The sequence below is a fragment of the Dermacentor andersoni genome, chromosome 1, assembly GCF_023375885.2.
Source record: "Dermacentor andersoni chromosome 1, qqDerAnde1_hic_scaffold, whole genome shotgun sequence".
In the NCBI taxonomy this organism is placed as follows: domain Eukaryota; kingdom Metazoa; phylum Arthropoda; class Arachnida; order Ixodida; family Ixodidae; genus Dermacentor; species Dermacentor andersoni.
Genome location: NC_092814.1, coordinates 322,463,742 through 322,487,197, shown reverse-complemented (window position 1 = coordinate 322,487,197; position 23,456 = coordinate 322,463,742). Strand labels below are relative to the sequence as shown.

At 44.7% G+C, this 23,456-nt stretch overlaps 1 long non-coding RNA gene across 1 annotated transcript; it reads right to left on the bottom strand.

Moving 5' to 3' along the window:
• Positions 1–1,319: 1,319 nt before the first annotated feature.
• On the bottom strand, positions 1,320–9,718 carry LOC129381299 (uncharacterized). Its single transcript, XR_008609496.2, has 4 exons — positions 9,546–9,718; positions 7,624–7,713; positions 5,125–5,251; positions 1,320–1,809 (listed from the first exon to the last, which is right to left on the bottom strand). It is a non-coding gene; the product is annotated as an uncharacterized lncRNA (long non-coding RNA).
• Between the last annotated feature and the right edge of the window lie 13,738 nt (positions 9,719–23,456).

Sequence of the window (23,456 nt, the reverse complement as noted above, 5' to 3'; positions counted from 1 at the left end):
ACCGCGAATAAGCTGGGTGATCTCCCTTGTAGTTAACACAATGTGGCGAAGAAGTGCAATTCTCAGATTGGTGTTCGTTGGAGCTGCATTTAGCACAAGTTGCTTGTCCTCGGCATGCATGTGAAGCATGTCCAAATCTTTGGCACTTAAAACACCGTCTGGGATTCGGGATATACGGTCTCACATTGACTTTGACATAACCTGCATCGAGTGAAGTAGGCATTACGCTTGTTCCGAAGGTGAGTATAACATGTTTGGTGGAGATTTCTTGATCGTTTCTTCGGATTACTATTCTTTGTACTTTGGTGACATTTTGTTCCTGAAAACCATCCAGGAGTTCCTCGTCGCTTAAACCAATGAAGTCTTCTTCAGATATTACTCCCCTGCTTGTATTAAGTGTTCTGTGGGCTGAAACAGTCACTGTTGCTTCGCCAATACTGGTAAGTTCAGAGAGCTTATCTGCTTGATCTTTGTTATTCAGTTCTAGGAGGAGGTCCCCGCTAGACATTTTGGATGCTTTGTATGTTGGTCCGATTTTGTCTTTCAGACACTTCGCTACCAGGAAAGGAGAGAGTTTCCTTACCGGAGTGTTGCTTTCACTATGCACTACATAGTACTTTGGAAATGTTGGGGCGTTGCTTTGAAAGGAAAATTGAAATGGTACTTCGGTGCGGCATCTCTTCAGACGCCGATCATAAACAACAGAGGCTTGCGCTGCCATAGGAAAATGTGTATGTTCGGCAACAGCGCCGACCGCCCACCACGGAGCCCAACGAGGGGACGCGGCACACCTTGTGTACAAGCCTGCACGACGCCAGCCGTACGCCATCACTATAACCCAATATGGTGTACCCAAGGTAGGATATCCACACAAGGTTAACCCTTGCCGCCGTGGAGAAAGGAAGTAAATGGAAGAGAGAAGAAGACAGGAAAGATGTAAAGTGAGAGATAAAGACGAAGGTTTGAGAAGAGAGAGACAGGAAAAGGCGACTACCGATTTCCCCGGGGTGGGTCAGTCCGGGGGTGCCGTCTACGTGAAGCAGAGGCCAAAGAGGCGTGTTGCCTCCGCCGGGGGGCCTTAAAGGTCCAAACACCCGGCATCGGCTCAACCCCCAGGATCCCCCTTTCCGCGGACACGGCTAAGCCGCGCACGGCTACACGCGGGACGGTCCAACCCTCGTGTGCTCGGGTCCGTGGTGTCGCAACACACCAAACGCCTGCTTGCGCAGACGCCCCTGCGGGGTTGCACAGATGTGCGTAGAGGTTTTCTTTCTTTGCGAACCAAAATCCACACTGTTTGCACTTATACGGCATTTCAACCTCGTGAATAGTTTTGCAGTGTCTTTTGAAATTTCACTTGAGCTTAAAGGAGACATTACATATGTCGCAAATAAAAGGTCTGTCGATACTATGTGATTTGAGATGAATCTTAGGCTTCTCTTTGTTTTGGAATGGTTAGTACATATTTGGCAATTATGGGGTTTCAGTCCTGTGTGACTCTGTTGATGCCTATGGAAACTCCACCTGTGCGTGAACGATTTATGACATATTTCGCATTTGTAGGGTGTCTAGCGTGTATGCGTGCGGTAATACACAGTTAGAGTAGAAGCCCTGCAATACAATTTACCACATGTTTCGCACTTGTGGTTCGAATTCTTGACAGACAATCCACCACGTGCTCTGAACGTGGGGGCTGTACCGCCCGTGTGTTCGTTGGGTTGTCCGTGGGAGGCATCCCGTCTGCTGGAAACTTTTCCACTGACACTGCAGGACACAGGATGTACTCTACCTCCGGTTGCAGCAGCGTTCCTGCAAGGATATTGACAAATTAGCTGAAAATGGCCGACCCTTTTTAGGGGAAGACAAAAACGGATTTGGACTCATTGTGAGTTTGACAAACTAAATCGCACATTAATGGTAAGGTGACTCGCACAATTTTAGCGCTAAGTTGCTGCACTGGTATTAACGCTCCATTTGGGCTCTGGATTGGCAGAAATTGAACATTGGTACTTTTGGTGGCCGGTGATGCTAAACTGGAAATTAAGAACTTTCCTCGTTCGAGATGCAAGCATAACATAAACCTTGCATTATCTAATACACCATGTATGCCCTACAAGAAACAGGTGCAGGAGTGTAGAAATATTTGTCAGCGATGGTAAGTTAAATAACTAGCCGGACTAAGTATTAAAAATACAACTCCCAGATGAGCACGCTCACAAGGAGCATTCAGGAAGAAGTCCAGAAACGTGCCTTCGGAAGTGAGACATTTGGCATTGAAAAAGTGTTTTGCGCCCGATAAAACAGCTCTCCGTTTTATGGCGCGGCTGTTAGTGATCCGCTCCTGCGGCGAGCGTCGGTGGCGTAACAGAGCGAACGAATACAACAGCGAAAAATGAGAGAGCTAACGCGGAGCGGCAGAAGACGCGAGCACTGAACGGTCGAGAGGCGGAGCCCAATGATAGCTGCCCCTTCAGTGAGACGAGCGCGGAAAACTGGTTTCATGGGGACCCTCCCGACCGCTCGTTTCGTACTAGCATCTGGTCTCAGCCAGAGCGCTCGTTTCATGCTATGATCAGCTCGTGTCGGTTCTCGCTTTCGTTGTGTGGATTGCTTTCTTCGGTTGTCTTGGCTTGCGACTGTTTTCCAATCGGACCATATGCGCGACGCCAATTGTGTAGGATTTTAGGCAAGCAAATCGGCAGCAGAGATTACACCGGATCCTTCCGTCAGTCATTTACAAAAGCCGTGGCGCTTGACGTCTGCTACGTTTCCCTCTCAAACATTTGCCTATATATATCGCCAAATCAAAACACGTACAGAGCTACACTCAAATTTCGCATAATGGGCTATCCTAATGGTTGGTGAATTTTTCAGGACGGATCGTATGCTAGGAAGACTAAAAAGGTTCGGCAGCACGTGACACTCTTCTAACACCTGAAGACGAAAACCTGCTGCACACGTGCTAATGCCTAAAGTTGTACGATCTGACGCGTCAGACATAATGAGCCGCAGTACGAAGTAAACGTTTGGCACTGTAGGTTGACCTCCTCAAGGTCACATGCGAGATCATGATGCAATACCTAAAGGTAAATTCGTTCTTGTTTTCAGCGGCTCTCTTCAGTCGCTCGTTCGTTCGATGCTTGTTTCTTTCCTTCGTCCATATTCAGCCATTATATCCATGCTTGAGCATGGGGGTGTGAACCATTCCTGATAATATTTTTCACGCACCACACTAGAGGCGTTTTTTTGCAGGTATAAGCCATTGCAACTAGCTACTTGAGGCTCTCGCCTAATGACATGGAAATAGCGCAAAGGCGATCTATTCGCGTTATTTCTGACGTATAGGTGGACCGACTTCCCGTCGGATATCATACGTTTTAACTCGAGCCCTGCATATCCAATACGAAGAAAAACTGCGGGGTTCAAGTTTTCCTGCAGTGTTTGCATGAGGTCATTTAACATTTGACTCGCATTCGAACTGCACACTATTCCTGCCGAAGGGATACTGCGAACGACACAAAACTAATCTACTCTCCCATACGCAACAAGCGCAGCTACGGCAAATACTTCAGCGTTTACAGGTACACTGGATGAAATATGGTGCAGAAAAAGTTAGTATTTTCTGTTCTTTTTCTCAGTATGTTTATGAACGCTGCAAGCGTTCAGTTAAGATATTGCTGGTAGGACATGTTTTCTAAAGTTTAGTGTAGAAAATTACAACGAGCAGTAGAGCAGAACCAGCGCGTACTGTGTATGCCTTTTCTACAGTCTGTTGCTTGTTTCAAATATCTATGCTAAACACTAGATGAAGATTGGTAGCTATTGTTGCGGAAATCTGCTTTTTACTTGTATACTTGTGTTTATTCTTGTTGCAGTTGTTTACATGGCTGATGCAATGTTATGGTTTGGTTCGAGTGGTGTGGTGCTAGCTTGTACGTCGTTTCTAATCATGCCAGCTTCACCGGCATCCAGAAGGGATTATTTAATAAAGAAATGAGAAGTAACAAACAATTCAATTCCGTTTGATAGAGCCAATAAATTCCGGCTAGTGTATCTGTCATAACTTTCATTTAGGCTTACAACAAAGAAAAATTTAGAAATCACCAAGTTTCAAAAGAATAGAAGCTTAGATTGAAAAAAAAACATTAAAAACATTATCTATCGCAGTTATATTTTCTGCATGCCTTGGAGCATCCTAAGCCGACAACTTTCGTTATATATATTAGCAATTTGCTTGAAATCGACAAATAATCAGAGGACTGGCGAATGATCAAGCGATAAAACAAAAAATTTCAGAACACTGTAATACATGAATATTCAGCAAATTACATGCGTTATTGGTGCATTTGATTGAATCGTGGTGGTGTTTTCATTGCTGAGTTATAAAAATGTAATATTGTTACTCGAGAATCTCAACGTTTTCTTAAGTATTTGACGAATCTAAAATGGAACTGCTTCAGTTACGATATTATCAGATTTCTTTAAACGCACAAGCTTCAATACTCGTACAATGTGTTGTCAAGCACATTGATTTTTCTTTTCCAAAGTATTTAGGTATTAGATGCTCAGCTAAAGCTTCTTTTTTTTACGCCGACATGGCTGAACAGCAGTTGATATTTGTCATTTAAGTCATCGCAACGTTTATCCCTCGCGCAAGTGCGTCGTTGTCAACGTAATTCTTACAGGAATTTTACAGGAAAGCAGGAGAACCCTGTTTCATTTCATGAGACTTGGCTCTGACGAGCGTCTCTCCTTCACAATGCTTACATATTCCATAATGGGGAGTGAGTGAGGAGGCTAGAAACCTGCAAGTGTACGGAACATTGCGGCGTCTTAACAGGATCGAACATCGGGCGGGCTTGTTTACTTAGCTTCGTGGTTGCGGCGTAAAGTGTCGGTCGGACCAGACAGTGGTGTCCGGTCATGTTGTTTTGGAACCTCGAAGTTTGGCAAGGCAGGCTGCGCCTGCTGAACGCTCTAAATTGCTGACGTAGTACCTGTTTCAGCCATCAGAGCTAGCCCTTCAAAGGAGAAATTACCTAGTAGAGACGTTGTTATACCAGGTAACCATCCCTAGCCTCTCTGAGTCGCTTTTTATTTGAACTTTTCTAAATGCGAACTTACGTGGCGCCGTCTTCAAAATTGACTGATGTTTCCCCCATGCCAGCAGGACTTGTGCTGGGCATTGCCTTATCGATGCTCCTGATGGACGCCAGGGGCTTGCAACATGTGCTGCCCTTATCAGTGACACCTGTAAGACATAAACGTATAAAAGAGGTGTTTATTAGCAGTAGTGCAAAAACAATTCGTGGGAAATGGATATTTCGTGCTTATGGCGCAAGACAAGAAGCATTTAGTGGTAGCGAAACTGTACTGCTATGCTTCCATACGCGGTGCTTTTTCTTCCTGCATCTACGTCTTGAATGCATGCAAGAACTTCTTGTCGATGGGGATGCCGAGCAAGATCAAGATTGTGCAGTGTTGGAGTCTTGTAACGATTATCAGGTTTTCTCTTAAAGTGTGGGCAGAACATGTGCACGACATTGCTTGAAGTGAAAAACGACATCTCGGTCTCTTGTGCGTGAATACCTTGACCCAGTATGTTTGCTGTGTTATCCACTATTAAGCATATTAGATGCCTTACTTAGGTATTTCTTATTGTTCATCGTTTACGAGGTTCAGACATAGCTCTACTCAGACGATGACAATGCAAAAAAAAAAGAAGATGCATTTCTACCGACATATTTAACATTTTTGTTTGACGTATGCCTTTATATATTGACCTTCTATGACACAGGTGCTTCATCTAAATATGTACTCGCCTTCCAGTATGCCGTTATCATAACCCCCATTTGGTGACTCGTGTAGCTCAAGTTCATAAGAACCGGCTATAAGCACTGCAGATTTACCAGCTCAATACGAGCACTAAAACGGTTGTCCTCGCCAATCTACCTGTGTAGGCCATCAATAGACTATAGGACAACATTCAAAAAGGTTGCTCAATGCGCATATGTAAGAGTCGTATTGCAGAGAGTGGATCAGCTTGGAAAGAAATGCCGAAGTCCTAATTCAAAGGGCAATGCCACTAAACTATTCTACTGAAAGCCTCAAGGCACGGTAATAGGGGGGATTGTATGGACAGCGCTGCAAGTAATGTAGCTAGGCGCACATCTTACCTATAATGGCACAGGAATAGCGTGAACCTGAAAGGAAAACGTGAGAAACCTAAATGGCGGAAATTACGGCAAGAACCTCCTCAGAATGACCATCGATGCTACTCCAATTAGCATTAATACTGCAGGGGGACGCCGTATTTTTGTATGCCCCTTTATTTACAATATGAAGGGGGTGGGGCAGTTGGCTAAGAATGATTACGGTATTACTACACCCACATGCCTCAATGACTGTCTTCGTACGCTACAGAAAACATTCAATGCAGAGTCACAACCACAGGAACTATGAGTTTCATCTTTGACTTCGAACAATTACAGTGTGATACCATAGGCGTAACTTAAGCAACTTGTTTTTTACTCTCTGTCATTTTGTAAGTCGCACCGTTAAAGTCAGTGTTAATCAGGCCTGCGAAAGAGGTTGCGCAGATACTGTCAGAACGAATAATGTTTGACGTATCCAAGAAAAGCTAAACACCTTACAAAAAAGAACGTTAAGTTTGGAAGGCCCCGTGTTTCCGCATGGCGTAGATTTTCGCGTTTACAAAGCATTACAATTTTTAAGTAGTGGCACACTCACTCGTAATCGTTCGGTACTGTGATTGTTGCTCATTCAATACGAATAATGTTTATGCTTCAGAAGCGCATAGTTAAGATATTTGGCAAGAATTTATGGCAACAGAGCGCAAACAACTAGATAACAATTTTGTTTCTCCTTGCGTTGCATTTTTACACAACTATTTACCGCTGTTTATGCTGCGGCTGTGGCTTGGCTTGCTTGGTATGAAAGAACCAAGAACTCCAATATAAACTGCTTTGGGGTGCCCCAAATTTTGCTCTGTAACTTCTGCATTCCGCCGCAGCGGGATATGCCCGCTACTCTTAACATACTATTGGTGAGCAATTCTCACACTCTGCCTAAAACGTGACGTTACCGTTAAGACCCTCCGTTATAGACATCTGAAGCGCCGTACTAATTACACATCGCACACGCCATTCGCATGAAAGCACTTGCTTTGACAACCAGCTTGATCGGTTTAAGGGAAGCATTATCACGATGTTACCAGGTCAAACCGACTGAGATTCTGCTCTGCAAATAAAATTGTGGACCAATGACGGAGCGATGATTCCATTTACGAGTGAATTAATCACTGCATGGAATGTACAGTCTCGGCTTCTGCCCTTGTCACCTAGGAGCGTGCTTTACCGGACCACCGATACAAGAAGAAATTCATTCAAAAACTTCGTCTCCATAGATTATGTATCAATTTGCATACATTCAGATACGCACAACTTTCTCAGTAAGGACAGTTATGAACTGGTTCATGCGGGAACCGTCTTGGCGGCACTGGGTAAGTGCATTTTTATACGCAATAAATATACCGCTACCATGGTAACCGTAGGGGCTTTCTGCCAGGTTTGTGGTAAAGGTGAGTGACAATCGCCTACGTACCGTTTACGTTGCAAGTCTTGTCGGTCATCGACGTGTGCTGCGTGTACCCCTGGCAGCGTGTAGCCCTGGTGTTGGTCAGACAGTTTCTAGCTGTGACAAAAAAAAGCTGAAATTATGTTTTATTAAAGCAAAGTCAGGAAAAAGCAAAGTCGTGTTATGTAAACGTGCTACTCACAATGATTCGTTCTCATTAAATACCGACTATGCTGGCTGGCATAGGACGAACGGCACACTCGGGGCAATACATGGTGCAGAGAATTCATTCACCGTAGACGAAACGGTGCCTTGACTTGCACGAATACTGTCAGTTTTACTGTTGAAGTACTTACAAATTTTTTCCATGCAGTTTGCTATTTAAAATTCTTGCTCCACTTGCCAGACTGACAGAATCCTAACAGTAATTTTGGAATAAAGTATTTTAGAGCATGGAACATGTTTCTGCACCAATAAAACCGAATGAAGTTTAAGAATGACACATGTGCAATTGGCTTCTGCAATTATGATGCAGACCAGCGCTGATATTAGAATAATTAGTATTTGCATCTCCCTGATGCGATTTGGCAACGCCGTGCCTAATGTGGCGTTTTCACGCCAATTACAATCATGACTGAGATCCGCCAGCTATGAGGAATATATGGAATGTCAGGTAATATTTGCAATTATGGGCTCAAATTCCTTGCTCAGAGGAATACAAGCAGATTTGTGCCTCTTAGCCAAGTATTACTTTGAATACTTACGAACAATATAACGGGTTTGAAGGAAATAATGATGAACTAGAATGCACTTCCGTAAAGTTTATTTTCAAGCGATGCTATGTTTGCTTCTATGTCACTCACTGGAGCCTATATGAGAATTATTCGAAGGATGAAGATTTCTGTGAGAACACAAAAAATATCCTGCGATTGATACAATGCTTAGCAAGAAAATAGCTGAAATGCCACGTTGGAACTGCATTCGTTCACAAATGGTAAAAGGTACCGTAGAATACCGTGACTTTCTACTTCTTTATCGCGGTGGTATTAACTTACCCCAGTTTAGTATTGGAAAGAAAAAAATCAGTTTACAACTAAGTAACCTAAATTTAAGGGGTCGAAAAACATTAAAAACAGAAACAAATACCTTCCTTGGCCCCAGAACTCTAAGCAGGAAAAGCTTCGTTTCTTCTAATGCGCATTTGTTGTCCTTAAACAACACATGGAAATTGAAGAACAATCGTTTTAAACGAAGAACCGGCTTTTCGTGCACGGGGCCTACTTTTTAATAAAGTAAAGCTTAAAGCGGGGCAGTACCCACTTGGTCACATTTCTTTGTTAAGTGGCAAATGACAGTATTGTTGCGCACTTTGACGAGTTGTCCAGAAAACACTTATGCTACGGTACACCAGTTTTTCACTGCGGTTAAAACAAATTCCGAGGTTTTTCGTGCAAGAGCCATGACCCAATCGAACGCATAGCAAATTTAGGGGGAATGCGCAAAAATTTTCACCATCGCGGCTTCTGTAGCGAGCACCTAAATGGAAGTAATCGAGAGCCTTGTTACAGTGCGCTTTCATCGGAATACGGTGGTGCCATCCGGAATCGTACCCGGGACATCAAACTATAGCAATCCATCGCCTGTGTGCAGTGCAAGACGTACACATCAATGAAAAATATTTTCTTCTGTAAGTAAACGTTAGCTTTATGTTCTGAAAAATCTCATCCTGAGCGCTAAACAGCCAGTTTTGCGCTGAACATGGCAATATTTTCACACCGCCATTGCGTCGACGCGTCGATCAATGAAAGCCTCCGATTTCGAAGTTCAAGCTGGCTGTCGAAAAGACCTGTTTTAGTGGTTACAAATGTCCAGATGTTAAAGCCTAACATGTGGGTCTTGTCTAAGGGTGACAGTATTCAGTGAAAAAATTGACAAGTGGTAAAACTCACGTTGCGTAGTCGCCCAAAGTAGATGAAGCGCCCTGTGTACCGTCACATCATGTACTTGGTGTTTCTTCGCCCTTCATGCTTAAGTCAAGATGCATTTATTCGATGCTGCTTTCTTCAGCCATGCCTGCTGTTTCGATGTCCTATAACTGGCGTGTACTGTCGACTACGCGTTGTTGAATCATGGCGCATGCGCACAGCAATGAAAAAAAAAAGACCGGAAACTAATAAAACTTGTCACTTCGGTGTTTTCATTAAATTGATACCGCATATCTGAAAAAGAACGAGGCGTTTGAGTCCGCCACTAGCTTGACGCTAATGCACAAATTTTGGAACGCAAGCAGAGTCGCCCCGATTACCCGTGCTATCTATCCGCCAAATCATCTTTCTATAGCTCACTTACTATGAAAAAAAGTACACTTATCGGATGATATCGCTACTTTTATTTCATGCTCTTCTCAAAGCGAAGTGTACATCTGGCTCGGAAAAAATTGTTTTTCGTGTAAGCACTCGTGGAAGCGCAGGAGGTATAAAACAAAGTTACTCGAACTAGCGTATGAGAACCAGATCTATGGTGTTGGGCTGCTGAGCATGAGGTCCCCGCCTCGAATCCGGGCCCTGGCGGCCGCATTTGGATGGGTGCGAAAGGCGAACACCCGTCTATAGATTTCAGTGCACGTTAAGGAAGCCCACATGGTCTAAATTTCCGGAGTCCTCCCCTACGGTGTGCCTCATAATCAGAAAGTGGTCTTGGAAAGTAAAAGCCCACAATTTTCTTTGATTACCAGATGCTACGATTCAGCTGACTGTTGTAGCACAATCTGGCTCAGTTGAAATGAAGCAGGTAGTTCTTATCACCTGACGAGTGGCGCTCGCTTTGTTCTGTCGCCCACAAATTCCAGTGCTCTCTTCGTTATCCCCTGGAAATACAGAACTGCTACTGCTTCGACTTGCCGCGCTTCTTCGGTAGCGAACGCTCATGCACCGTGCGTTGTCATATCTAAAGTCAGACCCCAGACATTGCGGACAGTTTTGTGTGATTTCTCGACAGTCGTAAATTGAGTTTTGCGCCCAGCACGACGAGTGGTGCTGACGTTAAACAAAATACGCTGCTGCCCACTCCGCACCTCATAGATTTGTGTATTACAAAGCTTTAATCAAATATGAATGAAAAAGAACCAAATTCGAAACCTTTATAACAGTTGCGAGTATGTAGCCACAACAAGTAAGTCGAGTTAGTTTTTCCTGTGCTCTCGCCGTGAGCGCATTCACGCTCCTGTTTTCGCCACCGTTTGACTTACAAGAGGGACAGTTGCCATTACCTCCTGCGTCCATTGCTTCGTGAAAATGGTTGCGGTACAAAGGGTTCTGCCGCGGCAAACACGAGTGAATACTGAGAACAAATCGCGGGAATTTATCGCGTCGATGGTTTTCGAGCTTGTTCTACACCGCGCAGGCCTCAGTGTGCTATCTGTATTTGCTTTAGCTGTTCCCGTTGAAAATACGTTATACTGAACATCACCAGGCGATGTTAACCCTCTAGTGGCTCAGACAACGTTAATTTAATTAGGTAAATTCTCTGGGTTTAGCTGCGTAAGCAAGAGTGGAAAGTCTCGCCAACAGGGTGATTCAGCGCAATAGCAAAATCAGTCTCTCAGAAGGGTAGCAGTCTACATACGGAATGTATTCACGCCACATAATAAGCCCACAGATGCTCATTAGGTGACACATACGCAGCGCAGTGCGCGCAGGTGGGCTAATTGGTACTGTATGACTTCAGGCAAAGCGCAAAAAGGCGCGTAGGACAACAGAAGTGAAGCGTTGTGTCTTTGTTAACTTCTATTGTCATACGTGCCTTTCTTCGCGTTGCCTCAAGTAATTTATTTCTGGCTACTAACAGATACCGGCTATATTTTTGGTTTCTAATACCTTTCGGAAACGGCACATGTGAGAGCGTGTAGCCTTCGCAGAAGAATATGTGCTCCAAATGCTACACGGAAGGGCCTTTATTTCCGTGTTTAATATATTCAATGCTTTCTAAATGAATCTGTAAAAAAACAATGACATCAAGTGCCAGCATAGTCGGACATTGTTGCCATGAGTACATTTTTAACTCAGTTAAGCAAGACTTTTCCTACTGCGTGACACTGGCTGGCAAACACTTTTATATAAATAGTATTTACTTGAAAAATGATTGATAACCATGCTTCCACGTGTTTGACACATCGTTGATGCTTGCGAAGCGTGCTAAACACAGTTTATACAAAGCTAGGTGAAAAATTTATTGGTTATCAAGAAAAACGCACCGCACCCAAAGTTGCGGTTACGATGACCTGCCCGCGAATCAACAAAAATATATAATGCGATATACCTCCGCGTTCGAAACTTTCGCCAGCTTGCTCTTCAGCCTGCCACCGTTTCGGTTGCTGTATGACTTAAGTTTTACATTAGATAAAATTTTTCGTGCTTGGGTATCGACGAAGTATGCCCAGTGCTTTGTTGTGTTTCTTTCGCGCCTAGCTGCAATCCTAATTGCCCCCGGTCACAGATCTTTTGCGTCTATTGAATTTCGTTTGTGGAACGGTAAATTTTAACACATTAACGTTAGGGGGCCATACGTATGACAGAAAATTCGGTGTCCGCGTCGGCGCCCTGCGTCGGCGTCTCCGTGAGCGAAAATTCTCGTATGTTATAGAGCATCGCACGCGCATTGCGAAGACGTGGGATCCTGCACCCCCATCGGCAAGTCGTGTTTTTCATCCACTTTCAATTTCATTATATTTGTAATTTATTTAATTCAATTAGTGAGCAAAAGTTTCTGGGAAAGATTATGGGTGTGGTGCGTATTTTTGCTAGGGACAGTTGCCTTTCATTCATTTGCCCCCTATCTTCCTTGCCGCAATATGCTGAAGTGTTCTGCTATCGGCCCCGAATGAGGCGCAAAGAGCGGAGTGCGTTTCTGAGCGGAACACAAAAGATTAGCGTGCCCCGTCTGCCAGTCATCAGCTTTGAGAGGCGGACACTTCTGGTATGACCTCACCGGACGATGATGCTGGCCATTTACTGCAGCATTTTGGCGTCTATTTCGTTTCACTTCAATTTGAAAGTGACCAAAAAGAAAATCAAATCAAAGAAAGCAGATGCGAAAATATCGCAGTGTAATGCGAGTATCATCGTCCAGTGCATTAAGACTAGCCAACGGCGCCCACATTTCATTAAGTCATGATTCGGACACGGGCTCCGCTGTTCGCGTTTCATTTGGCACAGGTAGTGAATCTGCAACTAAAGCGATGCCAAACAACACAGATGCCTTCAACCTGGATAAGAGTTTTCCTTTAGTGTGGACTATGTTTCCGCTAACCTTCCAGTGACGGTGAGGAACACAGTTACAAGAACCGGGAGTCACGAAACCAACTCTTTATTGAGCAATACTTAAAAATTGTGGGGTTTTAAGTGCCAAAACCACATTCTGATTATGAGGCACCCCGTAGTGGAGGACTCCGAAAATTTCCACCACCTGGGTTTCTTTAACGTGCACCTAAATCTAAGTGCACGGGTGTTTTCGCCCCCATCGAAATGCGGCCGCCATGGCCGGGATTCGATCCCGCGACCTCGTGCTCAGCAGCCCAACACCATAGCCACTGAGCAACCATGCCCGGTATTGAGCAAAATCTGTGCCCAGGAAATAAGTTTCACTCGGGTTGAGTGAACGCACCGAGCATATGCGTCGATCGTCGGAAAACTCATCTGCGACTCAAGCGCGTCGGTTTGCATAAATGTTTACTCGAAGATTCTAGCGTTATCGAATGTGCTCAAGCGCCTTACAGAATGCAAAATACAGTTCTCGTCACGCATGCAATCTGATAACGCAAAGTTCCACTAAACATAGACAGCACATTATATCGGCGACCATGAGCCCGAATGTTCGGATAAATGCAAGCGTGGCATGTGCCTTGCGATAACTTAGTTTTTGTTAGCCGGTGAAACGCGTACACCGAAGAACAGTGCATGTGTCATTGCGTCCATCTTCAAAGGTATCGCCTGATTACGATGAGCGCTACACGAGAGCGAAAAACAAAAGACGTAGTAAAGAAAGAAAGATAACGAAATTACAGAGTTCGTTAGCTACGGGCCTGAGCTTGACTCGACTATGGGCCTGATTTAAGGGCCTGATCGGTGCCGCTGTGATTGCGTGCGGCCTGGCACTACATCGAAGTTACGTGCGCATATTCAGTGAATTTTCGTGAGTGTGCATTAACATCGAAGTGGCTTTTCACTCAGTCCATGTCGGCTTATAGGGGAGGAAACCAAAACGCGGTCGCCACGCTGCTATTCCGCAAAGCATCTAAGATTGTAGCGTCGGCTGTCTGTCTTTGACTGGTCCTTAGTGCCTATACACGGGCCAGTTGTTGTGGTTCTTTGGCGCGGCGAACAAAGCTGGCGTAGACAAGTGTTTCTTCGGCGGTGAAGTGTGGCAGCGTCGCGTGGAGAGCCGCAGTTATGATCCTTTCCTTTAACTAGCTTGAACGCCATGATCTCCATTGATTCTTTCGTTGCTGTGTTTAAGCGCAGGTTACGTACGCAAGGGTGGCACCGCAGGTCTTGACTTCAACCTAGGTGCACATTCCAGTCATCTTTGTCAGGTGACCTCCAGGTGCTCGGATTTGGCGGTCTTGTCATGTAGTCATAACATTCCCCCACTGCGCGGTTAACGGTTGACTCATGATGGAGCGGTCGGCTCCGTCATAGCCAATAAAGCAGTGACTACGTGGCCATAGAAAAGCACGTCGATGTTGGTGGTTCATGGTCCGGCCTTAGTCTTTGAGTCTTTGCGCAATCCTCATTCAACCAGTCTTCTGCACGTATTGCCATCTGTATGCGGAAAGTACGTCTTTAATGCACGTTAAGGGTCTCGTGCCGCAGGAAATGCGGTGTCGGCGTCCGGCGCAGGCATTCCCCAAAGCGAAACTTCGCGCTCTTACAATATTGTATATGTATATGTCACACCTTGCTTATGACATGGTGTCTATACCGGTTATATTGCATAACACTTCTCTCCCCAAAGTATCTCATACCTTGTCTTACATTCATCACAAGGTATTCTCTCGGAATTTTAAGAATGACAGCCCTCAAAAGAATGTCATAAAACAAAACACCGACAGCACATACATGTCTTTTATGTTCAATCTTCTTAGACTGAAATATTAAAAGTTCCAAACAATACCAGAAACGTGATTATTTGTTATTTCTTCGGCGCGGCGCTGCATAACCTCCGGGATCATCCCACGCAAGAGACCGCGTTACTACTAGGAAACTCGCCGACGGCCATTGCGTTCGCCGCCAGCGTCTCCACGAAAACATTGTGCTTGCGTAAGCCGCAGTTGCCGGGAAGCATGAGAACCAATCGAGGATCTTTGAATGCTATCGCGTTCCACTCTTAAAGGCGAGGCCTAAGCATCCTGCAAGTTTTTGCTGAGTCAACCAAGAAAGCGCTAAAGTATGCTACTGCATCGTTTATACTAAGCTCGCTTACGTAATAACGCGTTAGATATGGTTATTTTTTTAATGATCGAGGACCCCTAAGCTCTTCTTGTGAGTTCTGAATACGAAAGCATTAATCTCCAATTGAACACTGTGTTGAGCAGTCCTTCCAGTTATGAACTCATCGCTGCAAGGCGAGTGCGTTAAGACGCTTGGCCGACGCCTCCCAGATAGCCCAAGACCGCGGCGCTTCGTTCCGCGAAGTCCTGTTACCTCGCCCGACTGCCATAGAATCTAATGTGGACGCAATCGAGTAAGCAGCACTAATTTTGACGTCCCTGCATCAGTCACACCTGGCAATGGCTTGGCGATGAAAATTTAGGTCCAAGTAGCCTGATGCCATAATGGAGAGTGCAAAGACCTGTTATCTAGGAGGCGATGGTATAGCCCAGTGTGTAAGACAGTCGGCTTCGGAGCTTGGAGTTGTACTTACGAAACGCATTGTCTCGAACGCTTTTCTTTCGGATTTATTTGTTCTTTTTTTTTTAACATTACCTGCTTTCCAGCGATTATCGAGGCTAAGTTAGGACGCAGGCGAGAGCCTGACCTCAGACAACTGAGGCACCCGAGAATGAGAGTTGGGGAACGAGAGAACGAGAGTTCTCGGGTGCGAAAGCATCATTTGATGCTTTCGCATCAAAATGCAACTAGTCATCTGAAACTAGATCTAACATATCGACATGGGGAACGAGGCGAGTTGTAGCATTAAAGTAAATGCTACTGGAAAGGGTCATTTTTCAAGGAGTTTAATAACATTGCACTCCAAGTAGGGGAGGAGCGTGGATTGACAGTTGCTAAATCAATGGAAGAATAGAAATTGTTTGAAAGATCGAAATAGGTGGCCTCTTCCTTATCTAATAAGCATGCACCGGAAGTTACAAGTACGTGTTGCATGAGCCCACCTTTCGCGCCCCACCGAGATTCCCCCTATAAATTGCGCATCACATAACCCACCAACCACAAAATATAATTTTTAATAAAATGGAATTAATGTGAAGGGGATAAATTGTAACGAATCTATCAATTAGAATTACTCGCATAGACACTGCCTCGAGAGGAATTTTTCTTTGTACATGTGAAGTGACAGACTTGCCTATACAGTGAGTGTCACACCACCGAATGAGGTAACGCCATCTTCACGGTATTTTCAGATGATTAAATATCACCGGAGGAAGTTTGGTTGTTCTTAGTTGAAATGCCTATACTGGACTCAAAACACCTGAGGCATATATTTAGATAATAGTTTTGGTAAGTCCAGAAAGGTTGTGACTTAGGTCTATTGATTTGAATACATTATCTATAACGCCATAGAAGTACTATTAAAAGGAAATTGTTCCATGTACCAGGGAGAAATTGAAATTTGTTTTCATTTTGCTTTCCCATGATCAATAATCTTTTTTTCTTTTTTGCCGCGGTCATGTGAACAATACCGAACAGCTTCCTTATACGTTCTTTCTTCAGAGGAAGCTTTAGCTCGGGCCCAACTGCGACGCGGCCTATATATTCATATACATGTAAAACGCAAAAACGTTTTTCTGAGATAAATCCTGGGCCACTTTTAATGAAATTTATTGCATTTGTGAGAGAAGGTAAATTCTAGTGACTGCTAGAAGCGGAATATAGATTTAGGCGCTGTACTTTGTTAAAAACATTTTCAAAAATTCGAAAGCTTCAATGATATAGATACACGAAGTTTACAAATTCATAGCTCTGCATCAAGAACAGATATTGTGGTTCTGTAAACGGCATCCATTAGATTGTTGAGAGCGGACAAATTCGATATGTTATTTTACAACTTAGGTGAAGTTGTTACGTTGCGCACAAGGGTTCTCCCAAAGCTGCATTTTCATCATAGCAAATTTTTTTTTACATTCATGTATAATATATCAAATTTGAACGCTTTAAATGTACTATTAAATACAATTCACTGAATTGTATTATCATTTTTCTTGCTGAGTAACAGTTGTAAACTTCATAGTTTTGTTAATTGAAAATTTTCGATTTTTACCAATTTTTTATAAAAATTGACGACGTCAATGAAAAATTTAAAACCAGCAGTCACTAGATGGTACGTTTAGCTTTTAAATGCAACAAACCTCGTCAAATTTGGTGCAGTGATTGCCGAGAAAAACGAATTCTCCTTTTACACTTATCTATATAGGAGCGCCAAAGCTAAAGCTTCCTCTTAATCAGATATTCTCTTCGACTTTCGTGGGGATGACTTCCTTTTCCTTTTTTTGTCCTTTTTGCAGATGACCGTGAATATTCAGAATAGCCCCCATCGCAGTTCACGTCTTTCAAAGGGGTTGTGCCAGCACACTAGTCCGAGGGGTGGCCTCGGACAGCATGTTTTGCACCGGTGAGTTAGCCAGGGCAACTCTGTGATGGATGATCATAAATTTTAGATTGGAAGAATTGTCGCGTGTTTAGAATGCAATACATCCCGCTTCTATGCTCCGTGGCAGAAAGCTAGATGCAAAGGTCAGCATGAAAAGCTTCGTGGAAAGTTCCTATTTTTTTGGTACGCTGGATGTTGATTCGCTGTGCATTAATCACCTTCTGTTCTTTTCAGCCCTCTAAGAGTACAATTTCCGTCAGATCGATGAGATAACCCTCAAATATTGGTTTGAGCGCGCTATTCACGGAAGAGTTGAGTATGGTGGTGATTGGGATATCTCCCAATTGAGCAAGACTGATGTTCCCTACTGCTGTTCGTCACGAACCTCGAGCAGTTCTCCACTGACCATTTTTTATTACATTATCGTCCACGCCTATGGTGTCAGTCAGAGAATTGTGATCAACAAAAGGAGAAAGCGTTCTAGCTTGGTTGTCAGTTTTCTCGCAGTGTGCTAAATGGAAACTGTGGAAAGTCTTTCGTTCGAGTGAAGGAGTTCGTAAGCCTTCATCGGCGCATCTCCTTATTTTGGAGAGCAATGATCAGGTAGTCATGGAAAAGATGTGGTTCTAATACTGTTGTATTTTGTTCGAATAGCAATTGCAGCCTCCCAGCACGGAGCCCAACTAGGGGACACTGCCGGACTTTTCATGTAACAAGGCATACGCGAGCCGTACATTGGTACTGTAACTCGATTAATTATACCCAAGAATGGGCACACTACAGGGTGCTGAACTGAGCTGCCTGAGAAATACATAACATTTGGCAAGAGAGGAAATGAGAGGTGAAAAAGGAAAGACGAAAAAAGAAACAGCTATCGAAGAGGTGCACGAGAAAAGGCGACCGCTTAATTTTCACGGATGGGTCAGTCCGGGGAATACGTGAGGCCCAAGACAAAAGCGCGTGATGGCTCCACCCACGGTCCTTGAAAAGCCTTGGCACTCAGCATGGACTCCACGGTCTTCAGCGACTTTCTCCTGCGCACGACTAAGCCGCGCATGATGAGGCACCGAAGGGTGCAATCCCCATGTCCTGGAGTCTTTCGTGTCAAGGCACACTAAACACCACTCACACATCAGCACTTGCGGCGTCAACTGTGTGAAAACGACAGCGTCGTGTACACACAGTGGAATGGACAATAAAGCGTCAGGCTAAACTAATGGGATACTTTTTCTGGTTGTCTAATAGCATCGAGATGCGACGACTGCATTGCCATTGGCGCAGCTCTTCATAATTCCAGCTTTCTAGACGTCCTCAGCCAACGCTCCTACTTGCGGTCGCTTTACGTTATTGGCCGATGAACGAAGCTGCACATCCTTTGACTCATTCTTTTTACACATATGTGTAATTCATGCACATTCGAGATCGTCAGTCTTTGTTTTTGGGGCACTAGGTAATGGTCTGCTACTAGCCTTTTCATCATATTGCGCCCAACTGGAAAGCACATGCCGGGGGGCCCAAGCTTCCTCTTAGTTTAGGACTCGATTTACTTTACGGATTTGTTCTTTAAACCATCTTTTGATGGTCCTAACCAATCTAGTGAGGCCCGATGGACAAGCATTGGTGGTTGATCTAGTTACTTTTGTGTACGTTGATTTGTGCAGAAACATGTACTTCGACGATCGCCGGCAGTACTACAAGAGCAAGTGGGCGTCGCGTAGTAAGGGATCCAAAAACAGCTTTTTTGTTGGCAACTTGGGTTGGAGTCTCCAACCTATACAGTTCTTCCTCACACGGGACATGACCTTATATTTTTCGCCAGAAGTATGTTATCTGTTAGTCTTGTAATATAAAACTGATAAAAATTCCTCAAACACATAGCGAGGGCCCTACATGGCGGCAACTCCCCCCAATTCCAACTCGCAGCAATTCTCCGATTCGTCTTTGCGTGCTTTGGTCTATTACGTATTCACATGACTGCTCGGGGCAATATTTAAGTGGTCAGTTTTGTATTCCCCTCGGTTAGGATCCGCAGCATGATGTCATATATTTTATATTGACAAACTAATCAACAATTAGAATACGTGTTCGTCACTGAAACGAAAGTGTCTGTCTGTCCGCGTACCATTCGTAGCTCTTCTGGTGCCATTGCACGTTTCAGGATATAGTGCGTTATGTCCAGTGGCATATGTGTAGACATTTTCGTTTCGCTTTACAATTGGCAAGCATAACAGAATCGAGGACATGGTAACCACCCGTTGTACAGAAAGATGTCATTTAACCATGAAATTCGGCATCAACGATAGCCGGAAATTATCTTCTGTTTATCAATGCTTCTAAATAGCAACATAACGATTCGCATATCCAAGGAAATGTTTTCGTTTCCTGCTTTACTAGTTATTAAACATGCTTTCCACATCTACGTGTGTAGTGTCGCAAACAGAACAAAGCCTAGTTCGTTGCCTTTCATTCAGTGTCCTATTTTCTCCTTTGCAATAATGCATTAAAATGTTGCGCTATGGGCGTCAATTGAGACGCGAACAGTGGACAGCGCATTCGAATTATAAATGTAGGTACAGTGCGCGCCGTCGGCCAGTCACCGCCTTTGACAAGGGTGCACACCCGGTTGCACCGCACTGCGCGATGACGCTCGCTCTATACTGCAATATTGTCGCTGCTATTTTCTTTGACGTTTGCTTTCTCGCTTGCAAATAAAGATGAGCACGCGCTCCGGCATTCGCGTTTAATTTGACGCCGCTAGTACACCTGCAATTGGTGCACTGCGACTGAACGCAGATGCCTTCCAGCTAGACGAGTGGTTTCCACCCGCGAGCGTACAAGTCCACTTTGTGAAATCAGCGAGGTTAAGTGGGAGGCTGCCGAGCTGGGAGAGGGAACCGAGTGCAGGGAAAGGAGAGCGCTTGGAGGTAGAGAGGAAGAGCTCGTTGCTGCGGGGTGACGTACAAGGAGGCGCCCTGGCTCCATATACCCTGGCTGTTGCTCCGGGCATTGTGCGCGCTATGGATGTATCCGTTCGTCTGTCGATCGAGAGGCCCAGCGCCAAGCGAGAAAGGAGGAGCAGCAACGGAAGCGGTGGCAGGCCGAGCGTGAGTCGACCGACCCCGAAGTGGTCGGCAGGCACCGGGCACGAGCTAAATAACACAGGCAAATGGCGGCGGCTCGGCATGCCGATCACAATCCCCAAGAACGAGCCAATCTGGTATGTCTGACAAAGGGATGTAGCCCCTAGAAACTCCGAATAAACGAAATAAATTTACGGTACAATAATCGGTATTCCTCAATATTGTGTTGTTGTAGGGAGGGAGAGGCACGCAGTAGCAATAAGCGTGAGTCATGGGAACCAGTTCTTTATTGGGCGAACATGTGTCGACTAAAGAAGTCACACTCGTGCAATATGCAAACGCCAAGGACATATGTCGATTGTCGTAAAGCTGATTTGCGACTCAAGTGCGTCGGCTGTTTATGAAAGGATAGTTCGAAGATTCCAGAGTAATCGCATATGCTTGTGTGCCTTCGAGAATGTACAACACTATGCGCATCACGCATGCATCTAACTACCGTAGGTGCCACTACAACATAGGCGACAGATACGGTCAGGGAAGATGACCGAGAATGTTTTGATACATATGAGCACTTCATAGCTTTTCACTGAGTCAACGTCGGCGTGTTGGGGTCCAAGCCCAAACACAATCGCTTAGCTGCTGCTGCTGCTCCTCATATCTTCGTCGAAGATTGTAGCATCGCCTGTCCGTCCTTGGCCAGGACTTGATGGGTAGGCAAGCAGGTTGTCGCGCTTCTTTGGCACGCTGCAGTAAGGTGACGACGTCGAGATTTTCTTCTGGGGTGAAGTGCGGTAGCATTGCATGTCGGCGTTATCAGCTCACCTCCAGCTGCGTGGATTCAGAGGCATTATCATGTAATCATAACTTGCACCGACGGCACTGTGAACGATTCCCTCATGCCGGAGTAGTGGCACATACTTGTTTTTATTCATTAAAATAATGAACATTTCTAGCTATTACTTCTGCCTTCTATATGTGACACATTAGTATATGATCAATAGGAACTCTAGGGCGAGTTTATGAGGTAACATAATTGTACATCCTCCCTTGAGAGGCAGCGCGCCATCCCGTCGTTTTTTTCTGTGTGCGCCGCTGGCACTGTTTCAGAATTAGGTTTGTGTAGTCTCATTTATTCTGCTACTTTTGTTGACGCGCCTAAGCCAAATATGTGCCACGATTCAACCCACGTGATGTTACTTTGAAAGTCTTTCTTAACTCTACAGGAAAACACGGGGAAGGCGGGAGTAGACAAGTCCAGTTATCGAAACGTAGGCTCCTGCTTTCACCTTGTTATCGTCTTGCTCATTAACTCTACTGGTTTATGTGGTATATGTCGCAATATGTGCTTAAGTAAAAGGAGGTAAATAAACAACATAAAATAAAATAAATAAATATTTATTTCATAAAGAATGGCAAAATTTTACCTGAATAAATATATAAATCAACGTTCAGGCAGAATTTTTCTCACGATCAACGTCGACTTTAATGCTACCTAAAGCACTGCTTACTTGCCTGGGGGTTGAGCAGCACATACAAAGGTAAACTCTATTTACCGTACAAGAACGTTCCCCGATGATTATGTTACTTCCTAATGCCTAATTTGAGCGCAGCTACATACGTGTTATCATTTCCCGATATATTGGCTGGTGCGGACAGTCTCTTGTGCGGCATGTTGCAAACGGAGCCAAGTGAGGCGCGACTGCCTCGCTCATCGGGAGATCACGCCAGGCAGCGTGATTCACAGCAGCCGCCGCAGTCGTCACTTCAGTGTCGCAATTCCATTGTCATGCAGTCGCACCACCCTGGTTGATGTATCGACGTCATTTTTTATTCGTTATTAGGCCGCAGTTATGCTGTCGCCATCGTATCGGGATTATGCCGTCGTTGTCATGCCATCCTTGTCATCGCGTTGTCGTCACACAGACGCTATCATGCATTCAATCATCGTGCCACCTTAGTGTCATTGTCATTAGCGTCATTGTCGCTTTTTCATGCGGTTTTCTTACCGTCGTCATCACGTCGTCCTTGTTATACCATGATCATGACTTAAGAATGCACTTGTCATTGTCATGTCGTCGCCATTGTACGACTTTACCATTACATCAATATCATTCCTTAAAATTAAAATGAAATTATGAGGTTTTACGTGCCGAAACCACGATCTGATTATGGGGTACGCCGTAGTGTGGAACTCCTGAAATTTTGACCACCTGGGGTTCTTTAAGGTGCGCTTGAATCTGACTCAAGGGTGTTTTTGCATTTCGCCCCCATCGAAATGGGGCCGCCGTGGCCGGGAGTCGATCCGGTGACCTCGTAATAGCATTCCTTCTTATTCCATCGTCATTGCATTAGCATCATACAGTCATCATGCCTCCAGGCTCATATGTTATCTTGGTAAGAGAAAGTCATAAAGCTGCACAATATTTGAGCATTTCGCATATAGTCAAATAATTGAAAGTCAACGCTGCACTCTGAAATGAACGTCACTTAAGCAATATGGCCTGTCACTGCATTGCTCGATTGCTTTAGACACCCGCCGTGGTTGCTCAGTGGCTGTGGAGTTAGGCTGCTGACCACAAGGTAGCGAAATCGAATCCCGGCCACGGCGGCCGCACTTAGATGGGGGCGAAATGCGAAAACACCCATGTACGTAGATTTAGGTGCACGTTGAAGAACCCCTGATGATCGAAATTTTCGGAGTCCTCCACTACGGCGTGCCTCATAATCAGAAAGAGGTTTTCTCAAGTAGAACCTCATAATTTAATTTAGCTTTGTCTTTAGACGGACGCCTTTCTGTTTACTATCTTTACAAACGAATATGGCGTAGTACGTACGCATTTCACAAAGCCACAAGAGCGCTGAAGACGACAAGCATGTTAGCACCACCTCTACCATGCCGTGTGTTTTGAATAACGGTTGATTTTGTTCGCGTTTCACATACCAGAGCTCTCCTCC